Source organism: Trachemys scripta, chromosome 11 (genome assembly GCF_013100865.1).
Source record: "Trachemys scripta elegans isolate TJP31775 chromosome 11, CAS_Tse_1.0, whole genome shotgun sequence".
Lineage (NCBI taxonomy): Eukaryota > Metazoa > Chordata > Testudines > Emydidae > Trachemys > Trachemys scripta.
The window spans coordinates 40,124,024-40,146,408 of NC_048308.1; positions in this window are offsets into that span (position 1 = coordinate 40,124,024).

A 22,385-nucleotide genomic window follows, 5' to 3' on the forward strand; every position below is an offset into this window, starting at 1 on the left:
AACATCCAATTCTGTTGCCTTTAGAGAGGCTCTAAATAAATGAGGACACTGGCAGCACCTTGTAGATGCCTTTAAAATGCTGCTAACTGATTTTAGAGTAAGATGAAGTGTAGAGAGTCCGAAGCAAAAGATGACAAATTGAAACGATACTTCTGTGTAAGGCTGCAGTATGGCAAAAAAAGTGGGCATTGCAAATCTTAGTTGCATGTATTGTCTCCTTATTAAAGCTATTAAAGGGTAGTAAAACTTTTTTCTGGCCTCAGAGTGCTGAATGCTACCACTGAAAGGGTGTTAGACTGAAAGAACCCAGTGGTCAATTGCAGATGACACATAGGCAGAACTGCTAACAATTAACTTTGCCCCTCCTGCCTCCTATTCAGAGAGGATCGAACCCTGAAGGATGTCAGTTTAATTTTCTTTTCTGAAAACCTTTTCATTTTTTAGGGAAATGTAATATTTTAACCATGTGGAAAATAATTCTCCAGTCAGGTTGCATCAGGAATCATGTATAAAATAATCTAAAAGGGAGATCACTCTTAATTTACAAGTTTCAGAGTAGCAGCCGTGTTAGTCTGTATCCGCAAAAAGATATATGTTCCATTCTATATGCATCCGAAGAAGTGGGCTGTAGTCCATGAAAGCTTATGCTCTAATAAATTTGTTAGTCTCTAAGGTGCCACAAGTACTCCTGTTCTTCTTAATTTACAAGTCACATAAATGCTAACTCTGATTAATGGGGGGGGGGGGGGGAAGGAGCAGAGGGTAGCGGGAGGCCACCATTAGACAGAGGTACGTAAATAGCTATACAAAGCTCAGGTCCCATTAGGAGGTACTCAAGAATATACAGCAGGACCAATGGAACTTTTTACTTCTTGTGTGCAGCCCTTTACATGCAGTTCTTAACCACCACTGTCTTTTCACAGCGCAGACCATATTGTAATAGAAAGATGGTCTCCTGGGTCTGCACCACTTCCACACAAACCTTCTTACTGGCAATCACACGCCATCAGCAACTACAACCGTTGCTTACATGGAGAAACAACATTAGGTATTTGGTTGTTTTAAGATGTTCTGGTAGTGCCTCTGGTCCCTGAGTGCTTTGACATTCTTAACCCATTCTCATTTATGTAGAAATGACTATTAGTGGGGGTAGCTAGACTGGATCCTCATTGTTTCCATCTAAATCCATGGGTATCCAGGTTGTTCTTTAAAAGAAGAGCATGGACACTAGGAGATGGTGCCACCATTCTGGGCATGATCCTGCAGCAACTGATTCAGTGAGAGCTCTGTTATTGACTTCAAAAGCCAACAGGCCTGAGTTTCATGCATCCAGTCAGCTCTCTGTGGACCACTAGTAAGTGCTCCCTGGAACACAATTTGAAAACCTCTGCCATGTAATCATTCTACTGATGGTACACATATTAGAAATCAGTTCCTATCACTCAACATGCAGTGGCGGCACTTAAAATATTAATTTTCTTATTTAAAATAGGAAACGCTTCTGGTACTGGTAAATCTCTAAAAGGAGAATGAATTTAAGTTAAATCACTGTAGATAAACTAGATTTAATTTTCCATAAGACAATTCACCTTCTGAAACAGGTTTCAATATACTGCTAAGGGACATACCAAGTATAATGGATTTGATTTAATTTTTTCACTGTCCCGCAAAGTTGCACCTTCTAGAGTGGCAGTTTTCTATAGCTGCTGCTCTGAAATGAATGAGATGCATGTAGCTAGCAGGGGAGTAGAACACTAGCACCTGATTTTTACTTTAAATTTAATTTAAATGGGTTCAGCTATTTGGAATATAAATCTAAAGCGGCTCAACCAAGCTGATATTGTTGATAAATATAATACATATATTACTCTATCCTCAGCACAATTATCTAATTTTCTGAGGCCAATGAGGCTTGGATGAAAAACTCATTACTCTGAATTTCTGAGTTCTTTTAGTACATTTCAATAAAAAATACCTAGCACCCTATTTTTATTTGTAACAAGCAGCTGACACTATTTGTGACTATTCTTCCCAATCCTGCTCAATGACATTGTAGATTATTTTTAAAGGTGTAATTTGGGTGATTGTTTTGTATATAAAACTTCAAAAGAGAAATAAAATAAAGTGAAAAATTCCTCATGATTAGAGAATTAAGGAGATATTGTCAACCTGTGTAGAACAACAACATTACTATATTTAAAGGAAGATAAGCCCCTAACAGTTTCACGGGTGGAGGATGTATATGTATTTACATATACACTATGCGTGAAATCCTGACTCCATGCATTCAATGGGACTAGGATTTCACCTTGTGTGATTATGTCCATATACATGATATTACTGTTGTATTTTCTATTGTAAAAGTAGATAGAGACAGGTGGTAACTGTTAAGCTTTTAATGCTAGCTGCTGTATGTGGTCGATGCTATCTAAAAGTATGTTATATCATCTTTATTGGTTTTATACAGTCTAGGAAAGGTTCCTTTCTATATCCCTCTTTATCAGTTTGATTTCTTTTGCAGTTGATTGATGGACTTTTCTACTGAGCATATCCAGTGGCTATAGTATACTTGGACTTTCAGAAAGCCTTTGAAGAGGTCCCTCACCAAATGCTCTTAAGCAAAGCAAAGAATCATGGGATAAGAGGGATGGTCCTTTCATGAATCAGCAACTGGTTAAGATAGGAAACAAAGGTTAGGAATAAATGGTCAGTTTTCACAGTGGAGTTAGATAGATAGTGGGGTCCTTGTGCTATTTCAACATATCTATAGATGATTTGGGGAAAATGGTAAAGAGTGAGGTGGCAAAGTTTGCAGATGACACAGAAGTACTCAAGATAGTTAAGTCCAAAGCAGACAGCAGAGTTACAAACAGATCTTGCAAGGTGACTGGGCAAGAAAATGGCAGATGAAATATAATGTTGATAAATGCAAAGTAATGCACTTGGAAAAAGAGACGACTGAGGGGAGAATATAATAGAGATCTATAAAACCATGAAAAGTGTGGAGAAAGTGAATAAGGAAATGTTATTTACTCCTTCACATAACAGAAGAACTAGGGGTCACCCAATGAAACGAATAGTTAGCAGTTTTAAAGCAAACAGAAGGAGTATTTCACACCGCTCACAGTCAGCCTGTGAAACTCATTGCCAGGGGATGTTGTGAAGGCCAAAAGTATATCTTGGTTCAAAAAAGAATTAGGTAAATTCATAGAGGATAGGTCCATCAATGGCTATTAGCCAATATGGTCAGGGACACAACACATGCTCTGGGCATCCCTAAACCTCCAACTGCTAGAAGCTGGGACTGGACAACAGGGGATGGACCATGTGATAAATTGCCCTGTTCTGTTCACTTCCTCTGAAACATCTGGCATCAGCCACTATCAGAAGACAGAATACTGGGCTAGATGAACTATTGTTCTGACCCAGTGTGGGCTGTTCTTATAAGGCTGTCATGGTTTGTGTAATATTTTTCCCCCCACACACTGATAGTATATATGGAAGTTCTTCTTTGTAAGTGATTTTAACTTTAGATTAAAGGGAAAGTAAAAGAACAAAAGCAAAATAAAAGTCTCTGTGAGAGCACAATATATATCTCTTTGTAACAGGCTGCAGCTGACTGAACTGCAGACAGAAGACTCCCACAAGTGCACAGGTGCAGTACACCATAAACAAAATCATAAGTTTCATAGCTATGTACCCTACAGTTTTCAGCTGTTCTGTTTATGAGGATGCATTCCTGCCTCTTCAATGAATGAGAATTTTACATTTGCTTATCTTTGAAAATATCAATAAAGCACCTCAAGTTGGGAATCTCTTTCTCGGCTTAATATAGCATACTCTTTGTTGATCCATCTAGACAACATGTCATGTTCGAAGTACTCACATAACTATTACGCACATGAAATCAGTGGCAGAAGTAATTACTGTAATAGATCTTTATTCAAATGGTATCAAGAACTTCATCAATGTGGTATGACCCTATATGTAAAAGTAGATTTGTAAATTTACCTGTTTCTTTAATACAACCTATAATATATTATTGTAAATTCAGGTTTCTAAACAAAAAGACCTTCATTTTGCAAGATCACATGCAAATGGAGTCATTTGGTTAACTAGTATAAGTAGATCATGAACAACCTTAACTACCCTTATACTCCCCACCCCTACTTCATTGCATTTTGTTACCATATCTGTTTTCTTTTATGTTCATGCATATGTTCACGCTGTGTTTGTTGATCCATCTAGACAAAATGCCATGTGCTGTTGCTCTCTTGGGAGGAAGATCCATCAGAGAAAAAAATTCTTAAGTATGCTGTGGAATTGTGTTTTTTCCTGCTCATGACTTTCCTTTTATCTTATCTTCTTTTCAGCTAGAAGATGCTACAGCAAATGCTGATAGAGCTTCTGATAGATCTTTAAAGAGTCCTAGTGAGTGGCATTTATTCACAGATTGGAAGTTTTAAAAAAATCAGTTTTGCTTTTTTCTTCATGAGGTTTGTATTTGGGTAGACAGTATGGAGGATTATAGAGTTCTTGGATGGAAAGAGGAACAGGAGACTATAGTGAGGAACCCTCAGTAACACACTCAAGGTTACAAGGAAGAAGGATTGTACTCTGGAAAACAGTGACTGACAAGGATTTAGGGGGTCCTGGTGGATGACCATTTGAACATGTGATTCCAATATGATGCCACACCCAAGAGAGCTAAGGTGATCCTTGAACATGTAAGCAGCGGAATATTGAGCAGAAGTAGGGAGATGGCACAGCCCTGTATACAACAGTGAGACTATTATTGGAATACTGGACACAGGTCCCATTCCAGTGTTGACAAACTGGGAAAGATTCAGAAAAGAACTACAAGAATCATTTGAGGTCTGGAAAACCTGCCTTGCACAGAAAATTTAAAAAAGCTCAATCTATTTAGTTTATCTAAGAGAAGGTTAAGAGTTGATCTGATGAAGAGGATTTCTAATATTAGAGGACCCTTTAATTTAGCAGATTCAGGCATAATGAGATCCAATGACTGGAAGCTGAAGCAGCAGCGCTGACTTTCCTATGAGCTAGGGGGTGCTCCCCCAGCTCCACCCCAAACCCCGCCCCCACTCCACCCCTGTGTTTGGACAAGAGACCTTGAGAGAAGGAAATGACCAGATGGGGAAAGTGTGAAGTATAGACTTGTTTAATATCTGACAGTTCACCTTTTATAGAGTGGGGTCTCAACCAGTGAGAACCAGCAGAAAACATCTTCCAACACAACCACAAAGCTAAGATGCTGCAGAAGAAAACTTTAGTAAGGGAAAATATTCTTTAACACATTTTATTAATGTGACCATCCATACATAGGGAAGACAATGGGTCCTTGGAATTTTTAAAATATTTTATACTGATTAGAGGCTCAGTCCTGCATTCCCTGAGCTCTCCAATCTCCCAGTGAAATCCTGATTACTGAAACTTGGGCTCATGTGTAAAACTTCTTATTTTGAGAAAGCGGAGATATTTCAACAGCCATAAACGGTAATATTTGTAAATAATGAGCCTGGTTATATTACACCAATTTTATGCCAAAAATAACACCACTGATTTTAACAAAGTTACAGTAGTATAAAACTGATGTTCTGAAGTGGTGATTAAGGTCCAAGAACTCTATTAGTCTGGCTATAAACATTTTAAAGTAGGCCAGTATTTCATGATTAGAGGTACATGGATTTCTGACTTTAGCCCCCTGATGGCTGGTGTTCTCCATATTTTTCTTTAATGTTTTCCTTTATAATTTGCTGTTTTTACAACTAAGATAGATTTTGCCCCCTAACAAAATACAGATTAGAAATGCACATATTTGATGTCCTGTTTTCATTTGCTACTTTTTGTTTGCATAATCTTTTTGTTCTTTGCAGATTTTTGCCAGTTAGTATTATAATAGGACCTCAATCTACAGGAAAAGTTAGTGACAGATTAAAGAATATTTCTTTAATCACAAATTCTGATTGCCAGGAGCATCATTTCTAAGGTATTTTTTAGCTGACTAACAAATCTTCCATTTTATTGGCTGTCTCATTTCGTCCTCCTTCATATTTCACATTTATGATGCATTCAGACATTCCCCTGTTTTGTTAAGTAGGAATCTGTGTGGTCTTTGATGTAAGACATAATTTATTTGACAAGGAAATATGAGCTGGTGCCCTGAATCTGCATTTAATTGATGGATTGAGAATTTTTAGCATTGCAACAAGATAGATTCTCATCCAAAATGTCATGGAAGTAGCATTTTGTTAATGTGTTCTTCCGTGAATTAAAATATATGTATAGATAATTTAGGGAACAATTTTAAAAGTTCTGATTTGAAGGTGGTTGACTGGATTCCCATCTCTCTCTGAAATTCATATAGTAAAAATGATTTATGCTATTATATTTTCATAAGCATATTCTTGTATTCATAGGCGGTACTACACAATTTCTACAACTCAGTGGTATGTGCCATTCAACATGGCAAATGAACACAAGGTCTTGGCAACATATCAATGTTGCCCATGCCTGTATACACATCCCATTTCTTATCAATAGAGAGCTGCTCCCAGTTTATTCCCCATTATTAAACCTCCGGTAGTTTTAACATCAGAAACATCAAGCTATTTTTTAAAACCTTACTGATAATTATACTACATTCAATATTCTCTGGATTCATTTAAGCCTCTTTAATATGAAGAGATACAAGTGAATGGAAAATAAATTTACTTGTTGGGGCATATTCTTGCTTTGGATAGTTGATTAATTTTCTACTACTAATCATAAAGAGCAATGAATTATTTTAAAAAAAATACTTAGAAGCTACTTAGTTTCTATCATTTGTTTCTGAGAAATGACTTAGAAGTAGTCAAGTGACTGGTAATTTCTCATCTAATATCAAATGGAAGCAAAAAGCTAGTGGCTCTCTATGTATTGCTGAAGGTTTAACTAACGAAGGGTGGCTGTTTCCAGGCTTTGAACTTGCTCTTATCTATTGGTATTTATTTGGGAATTGAAAAAAAAAGAAAAAAAAAAGAGGATCAGAAGTTACTTTGGTTATTTATGAAAATGTTTTGGTGAGTCTTCATTATGGAAGGTTTCAGAGTAGCAGCCGTGTTAGTCTGTATCCGCAAAAAGAACAGGAGTGTAGTCTCGCCGCCAGCGAGAGAGAGAGAGAGCTCTCGCAGCGCTGCAAGTGCTCCACCTCTCCGAGGGGAATAGCTCGCAGCGCTGCGAGAGAGCGTGCAGCGCTGCAGGCGTTGATTACACTGGCGCTTTACAGCGCTGCACTCGCTGAGCTCAGGGGGGGTGTTTTTTCACACCCCTGAGCACAGCAAGTGCAGCGCTGTGAATTGCCAGTGTAGCCAAGGCCTTAGAGACTAACAAATTTATTAGAGCATAAGCCCACGAAAGCTTATGCTCTAATAAATTTGTTAGTCTCTAAGGTGCCACAAGTACTCCTGTTCTTTATTGAAGATATACCCGGGAGGCTTTGATATCAGGCCAAAAAGGCAGCAATGGCACCAAAATTACAAGGGTGGGGAGTTAGACACTTAATGAAATCTCCAGGAAGTCTTGTTAAATTTCCTCTTCTTGCCCTTCACGCTGACCTAAAGACTTTCCCCCTTGATAAGCTACTTGCTCACTGTGGTTCCTGCACAAGGGTGACGTGAGGAGGATTTCTTCTTCATCACCTTTGTATGGTGTTGGTGAATTTGAGAACTCAATGTCCTATGCACCATCCTAAGGACTTTGATGCTCTGGATTTCCTTTCCCTTTCATTCCTGTTCTGGTTCTTTGGCAGGGATGCTGACATGACATCTACTTACCTATAGTTGGGCACAATTCCCAACAGATTCATAGTGTTTTCTTAATTGCAACTCTTCCCCTCCCCCCCCCTTACTTCTTGGCTTTTTGCCATTTCCTGAAATAAAATACATATTCCTTCTTGAGCCTTTAATTCTGATGCACTGTCTCAGTAACTGGATTTGGAATAGGTTTTCTATTGTATTTCTTCTTTTGTACTCTTTGGGAGCCTGCTCTCCTCCAAATCTCTACCTCTTGTATTCCATTCTCTCCCCTCTACCTCAGCTCACCAGAATTATCTAGGAAATTCTATGGGCCTCCATGAATTATTCTTTCCCTAAATGCCAAACAATTTAGTTCTCTCCCTGAAAGCACATTTTAGTTTTTTGTCTAAGAAAGCCAGGATTGACCTCCAGTGCTTTTTCAATGACTAGTACTACTCACTATTTTGTCTCTCCGCTGATGCCAGTTAGAATGTCAGATTTGGTGGTGGGTTTTGTAGTGTCCAGTAGTTATGGCACAAACTTATTTCACGTAGACCACTGGTCAGCCATCAGATAGTAAGGGTTTTTGCTCTCTACTAATCTGAGATTAATGTGACCCCAGTGACCCAGGCGTGAATTTTTCTGTGTCCCAATAGAAATTCTCCAAGACATTCCGATCCCAATGAGACTATTCCTATTTCTCCCCCAAAACTCCCACCATCTCTAGTCAGCATTTTTCTGCTACTGAGAATTAGGGATATATTTTCTCTCTTTTCAGTTTTGTTGGCACTATCCTCTCTGATAAATAATGGGATGTTTAGCCTCAAAATTATCAGAAGATGTAGCAGGTTTCTCTGTTGTGGATTAATTGTTTTCCCTAGTTCTGAATATTATACAAGAAATCACAGAGGGGCTATGGAAAAGAATTGTCAAGTGTAAATTATGAAATCAGAGTTACTAATTTGCCAAGTTCTTTAAAGTCTAAGAAAGAGGCAGATAATATTTGCTAGTGAGCTAAACAATAATAAACTCTTATTTTTCCTCAGTGGCGTAAAGATTGTTTTATAATCAGTACTTTGTATATAAAAACATGGGAAATGTGTTACAGAATTTTTGAGAGTTATTCTGAAGCCTTACACAGCCTGTACAGACCAGAGTAATGAGTTAGAAATCCTGGGAGTTTTGCCTGAGCAAAGACTGCAAGATCAGGCTCTATATTACAAATTCAAATAAAATCAAGGTAATGTATAACACAGGCTCTTTTCAATTCTAACAAACTCTCTCTCATTTTTACCTTGCCTGCAAATGTGTGTGATAAAATCATCAAAATTTTTCATCATTATGTCTTTATATCTTTCATAAGAGAACCACTCTCATTGTTATCTTTATTCACTTCTGTAAAAGAAGATAATATCTCCTATTTCATAAAACAATCTCTTTTAAAAACAGTTTCATTTTAGAGCTAGTGTTAGGCCATGATGAATTGCTGAATGGTTGATTTCCTGACACTCTTTCTTACTAACCTTTCCTGACAGCTTCTGGATTGCTTTACCTGGTAATTTGCACTATAATAATGGCTACAGTGAGATGTCTCTTAACTATTTCCTTGATTTTTAACAAGGATTCTTAACACCCTCTGTAGGTGACAAAATGCAATTACAGACATAAAGTGTCCCCCAGAGGATGTCACAGATGCCACCAGTACTTTAGTAGAGCAACTGTTAAATGAAATGAAAACAAAGAATCAGATTCTCTAAACATCCAGTTCAAATAAAAATTTAATTAAAAGTTATGAAGGTATTTTATTGATTAACAATCTTAGTAATTAAATAGTGTAGTTGACATTTTTTCTGGTGGATTTGTTCTTCCTTGGAGATCTCTAATTGTTGTATGGCTTTCCATTTATTGATAACTCTGTTTGATGAATACAGATGCCACCTTTTATGGTAGTCGTTGACAGAGTAATCATATTGTGAGAAACACCAGGCTTATGTAGTAACAGCTGTTGCAGTTATACATGCTGACATCCATTGGGAAAATGTGTTTGCTGCTATCATGGGTACACAATAAATGGAAGGTGCAATAAAGCACAAGCTAACATTTTGAAAATCCTTACAACTCTAGGAACTTTATTGCAGATTACAAGCACTTTGATCTCTGTCCAGTACTTAAGTCTTAATTATCAGACTAATTGCACAGACTATGTTCATTTTCAGTGGTAATCCTTTTGTGATTAGCTTCTGTGTTCAATAACTGACTTATCCTTTAATTAAAAAGACTATTAACCTTAAGGCTGCTGCTGCATCTTGGGATTAAACCTATACAGAGTTAATATTTAATATCATTGTAAAAGCCTTTGGTGAAAGGTGTAGAATGAAAATATACAGTGATTCCCTTTACTGTAACTTGCTTTACTGATGTATAATAAAGCTATCTACTAAAGTGTATTTTACTTTGACATCCTACTACGTTAAATCCATTATGGGCTTGCAAAGATATGTATACACATTGAGTTAACAGTGAGCCCTGTCCTTGTTTACAGGCATAGCGTACTCATAGATGCACTACTGTGGGTTATTGGAAGAGGTTGGGAGTTATCCCAGTTTTTAATACATATATGATCTATGAGTGGTCTAAAAGTCAACATGCCAGATTTACAGTCCTCCTTTTTCTAATAGTAGTTCTGTATTAGTAGTCTGGGGAATTTACATATTTTTAAATATATGGCAATGAGATATTTATTTAAGATCAGTGGTAGGTAAAGTAAAATGGTATATTCTGGATGAAGAGGTACCATAGACTGCTGTGGCCTTGGGCAAAAACTAACTGGTTGAAAGACTAAGGAGCAAATCCAGAGTCATCAATACAACAACATGTAGAGTTTGCCAAAAAGCCAGATGCTGCTGCAGGAAGCACTGTACATCTTCTCTAGTTTGGCATCTGGGTCCGGCAATGAACAGCCATCCCCAGTGTGCAGCCATGGCTCAAGGTTCTCCTGTTGCACTAATCAAACAATATGAAAAGAAGGTGATTTTACTAGTTTGTTTTATATAAAACTAGTCTCACCCTAAAGGTGAGCAGGCTCTATGGATCCATATCAGAGAGAAGTATTCTCTCTAGGAGTAGGCTACATAAGTGCAAAATGCTTACAACCAGCCTTCCAAAGGGCCCTCATTTGACTTATGTCAAGATGTAGTATTTATCTGTTGTGTTATCTCTAACTATTTGTTCCCTTTTCCTTCAACAGAAATAGAGGAACCTGATCAAATTGGGTTCAGTGAGGACATTTATTACAGCTATTGACTATTTGTTCTTACTAAGGACTGGTGAGTACAGACATTCAAATAGTATGTCAGAAGACATGCACCTCCAGTGTAAAGAAAGGGATAGTTAACAACTTGTGGGCCATATCCTGCTTCCATTGAAGCCAATGACAAAGGCCATTTCCTTCAATAGGTGTAGGGTTTTGCCTTCTGAGAAGCAATACTTTATTCTTTTCTACTTACCCTATGCTAGTTGTGATAAATAGCATAAAGCAGTATTGTATTATCTTACTGCAAGAGCTACTTGTAATGTTACCTTACTTGTTGTATTACTCAAATGATGTATAAGAGTGACCCAATGTGACTGCTTCCTGAATAAAATTGAGATAAAAGACCATAATATTTGAAATCAATGGGAGCTCCTCATGTACTGTGATGGGAGAATCAGGCCCCAGAGTTGTTATTATCTACTGTTAAATGCTGACAGAGGCAACATGTGGGCTGGAGCATGCGGGTTCACGTGCCCTCCCGCCCCCCCCCCCCCCACTTCCAGATTTGCTGCTTGGTTTGTACTGAGCATGCTCACACAGACAGTATGCACAGTAACATTGCTGAAGCCAGCTGCCCTCACTCTGCCCCCTGACTATCGGCAGGCACAGGTCATCTCTGAGTGCTGGCAATGCAGATGACTGTGTACAATACATAAATAAAGTCTGACCCCCAAGTATGGACCAATCCTCTCAGTGAACAGAGCTATCACAACTACTATTTCCCAGGTGTGGATGTCCCACACAAGGCAGTATTTCATATATTATTGTCAGCCACTTCTGCTACACGTAGAAGCAAACGGGAAGCCAGGCCAGTCTTTGGAACACTGGTGTAAAATACTCCTTGTGGCTAACACTGCTAAGCTAGTGGGCCACCCTATTTGGCATTTGTATTTTAAAGAAGCCTTATTGAGGGTGCAGGAACAAACCATCCCGATGTGCAGAAAGAATAGCAAATATGGCAGGTGATCAGCTTCGCTTATCAGTGAAATCTTTGGTGAGCTTAAACTCAAAAAGGAAGCTTACAAGAAGTGGAAATTTGGACGGATGACTAGGGAGGAGTATAAAAATATTGCTAGAGCATGCTGCGGTGTAATCAGGAAGGCCAAAGCACAGTTGGAGTTGCAGCTAGCAAGGGATGTGAAGGGTAACAAGATGGGTTTCTACAGGTATGTTAGCAACAAGAAGGTGATCAGGGAAAGTGTGGGACCTTTACTGAATGGGGGAAGCATCCTAGTGACACATGATGTGGAAAAAGCTGGAGTACTCAATGCTTTTGCCGCCTTGGTCTTCACAGACAAGATCAGCTCCCAGACTTCTACACTGGGCAACACAGCGTGGGGAGAAAGTGAGCAGCCCTCAGTGGTGAAAGAACAGGTTAAGGACTATTTAGAAAAGCTGGACATGCTCAAGTCCATGGGTCCAGATCTAATGCATCCAAGGGTGCTGAGGGAGTTGGCTGATGTGATTGCAGAGCCATTGGCCATTATCTTTGAAAATTCATGGTGATCTGGGGAGGTCCCGGATGATTGGAAAAAGGCAAATATAGAGCCCATATTTAAAAAAGGGAAGAAAGAGAACCTGGGGAACTACAGACCGGTCAGCCTCACTTCAGTCCCCGGCAAAATCATGGAGCAGGTCCTCAAGGAATCCATTTTGAAGTACTTGGAGGAGAGGAAGGTGATCAGGAACAGTCAACATGGATTCACCCAGGGTAAGTCGTGCCTGACCAACCTGACTGCCTTCTATGATGAGAACTGGCTCTGTGGATATGGGGAAAGCGGTGGATGACTTCAGCAAAGATTTGGATATGGTCTCCCACAGTATTCTTGTCAGCAAGTTAAAGAAGTATGGATTGGATGAATGGACTATAAGGTGGATAGAAAGCTGGCTAGATTGTCAGGCTCAATGGGTAGTGATCAATGGCTTGATGTCTAGTTGGCAGCCGGTATCAAGCAGAGTGCCCAAGGGGTCGGTCCTGGGGCTGGTTTTGTTCAACATCTTTATTAATGATCTAGATGATGGGATGAATTGCACCCTCAGCAACTTTGCAGATGACATTAACCTGGGGGAGAGGTAGATACGCTGTAGAGTAGAGATAGGGTCTAGAGTGACCTAGACAACTTGGAGGATTGTGCCAAAAGAAATCTGATGAGGTTCAACAAGGACAAGTGCAGAGTTCTGCACTTTGGAAGGAAGAATCCCATGCACTGCTATAGGCTGGAGACTGACTGGCTAAGCAGCAATTCTGCAGAAAAGGAATGGGAGATTACAGTGGACGAGAAGCTGGATACGAGTCAGCAGTGTGCCCTTGTTGCCAAGAAGGCCAATGGCATATTGGGCTGTATTAGTAGCAGCATTGCCAGCAGATCGAGGTAAGTGATTATTCCCCTCTATTCTGCACAGATGAGGCCACACCTGGAGTATTGTGTCCAGTTCTGGTCTCCCCACTACGGAAGGGAAGTGGCCAAATTGGAGAGAGTCCAATGAAAATGATTAGGGAGCTGGGGCACATGACATACGAGGAGAGGCTGAGGGAATTGGGGTTATTTAGTCTGCAGAAGAGAAGAGTGAGGGGGATTTGATAGCAGCCTTCAACTACCTGAAGGGAGGTTCCAAAGAGTATGGAGCTAGGCTGTTCTCAGTGGTGGCAGATGACAGAACAAGAAGCAATGGTCTCCTCTAGGTTGGATATTAGGAAACACTATTTCACTAGGAGGGTGGTGAAGTACTGGAATGGGTTACCTAGGGAGGTGGTGGAATCTCCATCCTTACAGATTTTTAAGGCGCAGCTTGACAAAGCCATGGCTGGGATGATTTAGTTGGTGTTGGTCCTGCTTTGAGCAGGGGATTGGACTAGATGACCTGCTGAGGTCTCTCCCAACTCTCATCTTCTATGATTCTATTATTAGCTATAGCTTCTGAGTCATCTTTGAGAGCTGAGTGCATTACACTATCCACTCAGGATGCCATAAAAGCATGAATAATAGTGTCAAGGTCCACTTCAGAGAGAAGCAGTCACAATTGCCAAATGCATGTGTATTCCTCCAAAGCTATCTGTGACTACAGGAACAAAGACCCAGATTTGCCCTAAATTACACACATCACTGAAAGTCTTGGCAGACCTTCTCAGACACAATCCCTCTTTCTAGATGAGGGAGATGTAGAACAGAGTGTTAGCCAGTGCAGCACAAACCACCTCATCTCCCCTTGTGATTTTACATACAGTTAATAGGAATGCAAAGATGGGGAGGTCAGGGGAATACTGCACAAAATTGGTTGGAATTTTTAAGTGAGTTCACTTTAGCTGTTTCTGTTTCTCTTTTGGGTGAAATTGGGTACCTCAGAGGCACAATACAGAACTCACAGCCCAGGGAAGGGGGAACTAAGATGGCTTTAAGCCACATATTCATCCCCCTGATGCTGGGATGGTCTGGGGGCTGGAGGGATCCACACAGTTTGATTTAGATAAAGGGGTTGGGGCGGCTATGCAAGTTACAAGACTTCAACAGCAAATAGAAAGGGTGTGGAGTGGGGCTGAGAATCTCAACCTTTGTGTTCACTTTCTCAAAATATTCTATGCCAGCTTTACTAGTATCAGTGCTTGCAAAAAGGACATGCTAAGCTTTTCTCTAAAGGGAAAATTTTGAACCACAGAACCAATCATTAACAATTTGACTTTCTAACTGTGAAGTTTCCATTTAAAATGTAATTCAGAATGTACATTGGTGTTTTTCCCTTAAGTAGCTAAGCATTGCCATGTGGTTTATGCCACTGAACAGTGCAAATTCAGAATTTACACAATGAGCTGTTCATTAACAATCTACTAAGCAATAATTATTTGCAGGAGAAATTAATGATTCATAAATCCGGAAGTGTCACCACTTGTTTGTGGAAACTGGTGAACAGAAAGAGGCAAAATTAGTCACATTAATTATTTATAATGAAATATTGACCCAGTTCTACACGCCAGATTAGAACCCTGAGGGCCTATGCATGAGAAAGGTAACTGTCTATCCACCCCACAGCCAGACACCATGTCCTGCAATCTCACTGAAGAGAAGGAATAGACCCACTCACATGCAATACTGATTGTCCCTGTCTCAGCCTGCCGTGGTATCTGCAAAAAATCTCATGGTCAGAAGGTATAAAAGGCTATAGACAGATCTTAAAACAAAAACACAAAAAACCCTCAAACCAAATCCCATTATTAGAAGGATACCAGCCAATAAGAACACAACCATTTCTGTACACTACTCAGAGCAAATATCCAACTGGCATGGACTGTGAAAGGCTGAAGACAGATACTGCCAGACCTTTGCCACCACAGTTTCAGTGACATCAACCACAGAGGACATCTAGGTGGCAGTGTAGCTCAATGTATTAGTTAATTACAAGGTTTAACCATAAAGTTGTATATTCCTTGAACATGACGACTGTTCATTTGAGGGAACCTATTACTCTGTATTCACTTAGGAAGGCATTAAGTACCCCCCACAATCAAATTCAGTGGGCTCAAATTTTTCTCAGCTGCTGAGGCCTCTTTGTGCTGGGTAAAGTGGCCCTAAACCAGCCAGACACCCAGCACACAATTTTCCTTATGCTGGGGAGTGCATGTAATTGGTGAAAGTTAGTAGAGCCCATCACTAACCTACACGGGACTGGGTGGCATAGGATCTAGAAGCCACAGTCAACATCCTGTAACCACCACTCTTGAGCATAGAATCTGAACCAATATCTCTGTGCTTGGTTTTACCAGTCACAAGACAAACATGAATGCAGGAAGCATCTGAAGTTTACTAGCACCTCAGTGAATAAAATGGGTTGAAATTTAACCACAAATGATGTGGCATTATCACACCAGTCTACCTTTGATCAGTGTTCTTAGCGCCAGAATTTGATACCCTTACTCATGTTGAATAGTACCTACACAGCAGAGTAGTTCACTTGAAATCTTGAAGCTACTTGCTGAGTAAGGTGCAATTCAGTGTTAGAAAAGTTATTACAATCTGGTCCTTAGATTGTAAGACCTGTGGGGCAAGGTCATGTCTGTATGTGTTTGTGCAGGATCTGCCACAATGGATTCTCTCCATCCTGTCTAGGGTCTCTTGGACAAACAAAGAACCACCACCATCTTATTGGTGCTAAAAGAGAAGCCTCCCCAACTCAGTCAGAAACACTTGAGTTTCCAGGTGATGGCAGCCCTAACTTGCCAAGTACCCAGCACCCACACAACAATATTGCAATGTCACTATGAAGAAAAAGAAAACCTTCTTTGTTTCTATTATCTCCATAGAATAGGCCATGCCAGTCTCTTCTGCAATTGACTTCCCTGGAACTAGGTCACCATATGTGGTCTAACCTGGGCACCATTTATTTCATTTGTCACAGGTCATCTGTGTACCAAGATGACTTCTGATAGTGTATGGAGACAAGTTGTTTGGGAGTTCATGTATCAGTGGTCAAAGACGCATAGTCATAAATACTGTCATACTAGGCCATTGACAAAGTGGTCCACCACCTCACCCTTAGAAACATCAGGCACTGAACCAAGTCAATCAATCTTAATGGGTAGAACAACGAACAGATATCTCACCACAATAGATACAAAAGTGCACCCTGATTTCAGACTCATAAATGTGATGGGCAGACCATGATGAAGTATTGTCACCACAAAGTTTATAATCCAAAAACAAAATCCAGAGTGCCAATATATGGATGTTGAGTTTGAAGTCTCCTGGCACAATTTCATGGATGTCATTGCTAGCTCAGAGGAGCCATCATATCACAAAGACATTTAATTCAACCAAGAGACTCCAAATTAGGGATGAATAAAATTTGTCAGAAATAGCTGAGAATTCTAATGTTAAGGAGTGATTCTACCTTATTACACCTCACTTGAATGATTGTAAGCAAGATGACTATGCTCAAACAAGTCAATTTTTGGAGTGTGGTAATTCCCACACCTGAAATCAAAACAAACATGACTACACAGCTCCTCAACTGTCTCAGCTCTTTCTGAATTGTGTAGGCACCCCAAGATAGCCACGCTAACAAAAGTCTTGCATCATCATCCAATCGGGTGTTGGTTGTACAAGCAATGTATATGATCCAAGATCAGATCACTAATGGCAATAGCTTTATTAGCCACTGATCTTCCATTGAACTGCATAAAATGAAGAGTCAGGTCCTTGACAGCCAATGATCTATATTTTTAAGACAAGAGCCAAGACAAGATCAGTGGAATCAATAGGGAAAATGTACAACACTTATCTCAGAAGAGCCTCCTTCTGCCTTTAGTTTCATACCCATCACAACAAGGAGGGGATTATATAAGCCCCTGGAAGTGTTTACTTGCATGCGGTCTTCCATATCTGTAGCCTAGAGTATCATTCAACCATTTCACTTGCCCTACAGTGGTTGTCAAAGTGCTTGAGGCCCCAATTCAGCAAGGTACTTAAGCACATGCTTACCTTTAAACATGTGAATGCTGAGTGCTCCCACTGAAAGAAATTTAGGTACATGTTTAAGAACAATGCTGAATAGGGCCTAATTAAGGATCTCTAGAATTAAAAACAATAATCTTTCAAAACCCCCAAAGCAACTCTCCTTAATGAGGAGGACATCAAAACCCAGCCCCCTCAAGCAATCCTAATTAGGTCACAGATAGTCAAGTGTGACCCTGAACTCCCTGGACCCCTGCAATCAAAGCTCCTAACTAACAGCAGATCAGCCACCCATCATACAGCCCAAATCCACAGCTGTGGACCTCTCCCATGTTAATGAGATTTAAAAATCAGTATAAAACAGAGTGAATGAATAATGGTACTTACTGCATCAGTGCCATTGGATGGGGGAATTAAAATGAGTTGAAAAGATGTTAACAGAGGCTAATATTAAAGATTCAGTACAGAGGGGTAGTATTGGAGATGGTCAGTTTCCTCCTAGATTTAGGGCAGAAAATACAGTATTTGTAGTAACTGTCATGGCTGGCAAATGCTGATGTTTGAATGGCTTTAACACTGTCACAACATGAGGAGAGTCAGATATTTGTATCCAGTTGCTTCCATATTATTTAGAGAACTGCGCCCCTGGGGTGAACTAACTTCTGATTCCCAGTGTTATTTGACGGAGAAACAGTCTCCTGAGCTTCAGCATCATCAGCCTATCATATTGTTCCAGACACTGCCTGCTCTTTGCTAATGTGTACAATGATGGACAGTATTTCTGTTGCCGCTGGGAATCTTGTTATGTTTTGTGATGTCATCAGCACAAGTCAAAACGAAAAAGGTCAGTTGTATAATGACGTACCTTATATAAAGTGAGTAGAGTTAAAGAAGGGCTAGATGTTTAGATAGCCACGCTGAACAAGACACAGTAAAAGCTACATTGCCCACCTCAGAGCAGGTGCAGTGGTCACCTTTAAAAAACCAAGACAGCGCCCCAAATATTTACCAACACTTGCCATAGAGAAGATCCTAGTTTTGCCCTATAACAATCACTGTATGTAGGTTAATGGATTTTAGAAGAGTCCCCTCACTTTACCTGAGTTCATGATACAGTAATAAGTAGTATTTAAGAAAACTGTTACTTATTTTTATCATCAGCTGCCCTACCAAAAAACATTGGCTGCCACGCAATTTAAAAATCCCAAGAGATAAAGCCACAATTCAGACAAAACACTAAGGCCTTGTCTACACTACGAGAGTAGTTCGATTTTACTTAAATCGAATATTTGGAATCGATATTGCAAAGTCGAACGTGTGTGTCCACACTAAGGACAGTAATTCGACTTTGTGAGTCCACACTAACGGGGAAAGCGTCGACATTGGAAGCGGTGCACTGTGGGCAGCTATCCCACAGTTCCCGCAGTCCCCGCTGCCCATTGGAATTCTGGGTCGAGCCACCAATGCCTTCTGGGTAAAAAAATGTGTCGAGGGTGCTTTTGGGTAACTGTCGTCATCCATCCATCACTCACTCCCGCCCTCCCTCCCTCCCTGAAAGCGCCGGCGGGAAATCATTTCGCGCACTTTTCAAGTCATTGACAGCGCGGACGCCACAGCACTGTGAGCATGGAGCCCGCTGCAACCATCGCTGCAGTTGTGGCCGCTCTCAACGCCTCGCAGCTTATCATACAGGTTGCCCTGAGGCAGATGCAGAAAAGTCAGGCGAGGAGGCTACGTCAACGCGGTGATGGCCTGAAGTGTGAGAGTAGCACAGACCTCTCAGAAAGCAGGGGACCCAGCGCCGAGGACATCACGGTGGCAATGGGTCATGTTGATGCCGTGGAACGGCGATTCTGGGCACGGGAAACAAGCACTGAGTGGTGGGACCGCATAGTGCTGCAGGTCTGGGATGAATCACAGTGGCTGCGAAACTTCCGCATGCGGAAGGGAACTTTCCTTGAACTTTGTGAGTTGCTGTCCCCTGCCCTGAAGCGCAATGACACCCGGATGCGACCAGCCCTGACTGTCCATAAGCGAGTGGCCATAGCCCTCTGGAAGCTTGCAACGCCTGACAGCTACCGGTCAGTCGCGAGCCAGTTTGGGGTGGGCAAATCTACCGTGGGGGTTGTTGTGATGCAAGTAGCCAAGGCAATCGTTGATGTACTGCTGCCAAAGGTAGTGACCCTGGGAAACGTGGAGGCGATCATAGATGGCTTCGCAGCGATGGGATTCCCAAACTGCGGTGGGGCCATAGATGGAACTCACATCCCTATCCTGGCACCGGACCACCAGGCCAGCCAGTACATTAACAGAAAGGGCTACTTTTCCATGGTGCTGCAAGCACTGGTGGACCACAGGGGACGTTTTACCAACATCTACGTGGGATGGCCGGGCAAGGTTCATGACGCTCGTGTTTTCAGGAACTCTGGTCTGTTTAGACGGCTGCAGCAAGGTATTTACTTCCCGGACCACAAAATAACTGTTGGGGATGTGCAGATGCCTATAGTCATCCTCGGGGACCCAGCCTACCCGCTAATGCCCTGGCTCATGAAGCCCTATACAGGTGCCCTGGACACTGAAAAAGAACTCTTCAACTACCGGCTGAGCAAGTGCAGAATGGTGGTGGAGTGTGCTTTTGGACGTCTCAAGGGGAGATGGAGAAGCTTGATGACTCGCTGTGATCTCAGCGAAACCAATATCCCCATTGTTATAGCAGCTTGCTGTGTGCTCCACAATCTCTGTGAGAGCAAGGGGGAGACCTTTATGGCGGGGTGGGAGGTTGAGGAAATTAGCCTGGCTGCTGATTACTCACAGCCAGACAGCCGGGCGATTAGAAGAGACCAGCGGGAAGCGCTGTGCATCCGGGAGGCTTTGAAAGCAAAGTTCCTGAGTGAGCAGGGTAACCTGTGACTTTCTAATTTTGTGTACAGAGAAGCCTTCACCCCACTTCCAACACACGTTTCAAAATAAAAATAGTTCTACTTTGTTAAAGCACACCGTTTTCTGTAATACTGTTTTCGCGGGAATTTTTTAAAACTGGGACGCAGACTGTGGTGCGGAGCGGGTGTAGTGTAGTCGCGCGAATGCAGCTTCTAAACTGAAGGACTGACAGGCTCCGGTGCGGTGGGATGGTTCTTTCAACGGAGCCTGTCACCCCTCCTGATAGGGACTGTGTGTATGGGGGTACTATGTGACTTTGTGGCGGGGGGGGACGCTTACAGATCCCCTGCTGTGTGGCTCTGTGATCCTGCCTAAGGACCGCCGCTTCAGATCTCTAACTGCCCTCCCGTGCCACAAAGTCACAGAGCAACCCACCTCCCACCACATAACATGAAAAGAACCTCCCAGACTAACCAGGGTAAGTAGTCACTGCATCACTGCACTATGTATGTGCCCTGCTGCTGTGCCTGCCCCCGACTATGTACCCTGCCAAAGGTGACTGTCCTGTCCAATTACCAACCCCCTTTCCCCCCCTCCTCCAAAAGAACATGATGGAAACAGTAGTTAACAGAAACATATTTTTTATTAACAACTACACAGGGGACTGGGAAGTGAAACTTGGACGGGGGCTTGTGTCAGGCGGGAAGGAAAGAACTTGTCAAACTTTGGGGACTGAGAGCCTTCTGCTGCTCGAGCTCTCTGCAGGGGTGCAGTGAGAGTTAGCAGGGACTCTGCCGCCTCTCCTTCTGTGCACTTTGGGTGAAGGGAGTATGGGACTTGGTGGCGGGGGAGGGCGGTTAGAGATGGACTGCAGCGGGGCTCTGTCCTCCTGCCTCCGTTCCTGCAGAACATCCACAAGGCGCCGGAGCGTGTCCGTTTGCTCCCTCAGTAGTCCAAGCAGGGTTTGAGTCGCCTGCTGGTCTTCCTGACGCCACCTCTCCTCCCGATCCATGTTGGCTTGGTGCATTTGGGACAAGTTCTCCCGCCACTGGGTCTGCTGTGCTGCCTGTGCTCTGGAGCAGGCTATAAGCTCGGAGAACATGTCCTCCCGTGTCCTCTTCTTCTTATGCCTAATCCTCCCTAGCCTCTGGGAGTGTGATGACAGGCTAGGTTGTGAGACAGTCGCAGATGGGGCTGTGGGAATGGGAAAAAGGGAGTGAATTCCTCAGAAACATAAATGTAGTTGTGAACAAAGAACATAGTCTTTCTCTGTGAACAGGACCATGCACAGCACCTATCACATGCGCACTCAGCACAAGGTCGAATTCTCGGCCTTCGCATTCACTGTCTGTGGTTTTGCAGAGCACTTTTGAGAACCCTGTCAGGACAACGGAATTTCTGTTGCAGGCAGACATGGTAAGCCGTAGATTCGTGGCAGCTTAAAACTTTAATATTAGCAATGGCCTCATTTCACATTGAAATCAATGTCGGTCCCTGCTGCCAGCAATCCGGCAAGCAGGAAGTTTGCTCCTGTCCCACACCCTCGCGGCTGTCCCCGGGAACGATCCCTTTCGGCTGACCCTTTCCCGCCTCCACCGCGTGGCTGCAAACCAGCCAACACTAATAACATTCCCCTACCTCATTCAAAGCAGGTCTTCATGAGCGACATCACCCTCATGAGGATCTCTGAGAGCGACAGACAGAGAATGCTCCGGGAAAGCCTCCAAAGACCAGGGCCGTATGCCGCCATGCTGTGCCAAGCAATGATTCCGGAGTACTTGCTAGTCTCGTGGCGCGGCAACGTGTCCTACTACGGAGGACCCAATAAGGCCGCTCTCCCCAAGAACCTAATGCAGCGGATTTCAAATTACCTGCAGGAGAGCTTCCTTGAGATGTCCCAGGAGGATTTCTGCTCCATCCCCGGACATATAGACCGCATCTTACTGTAGCTGC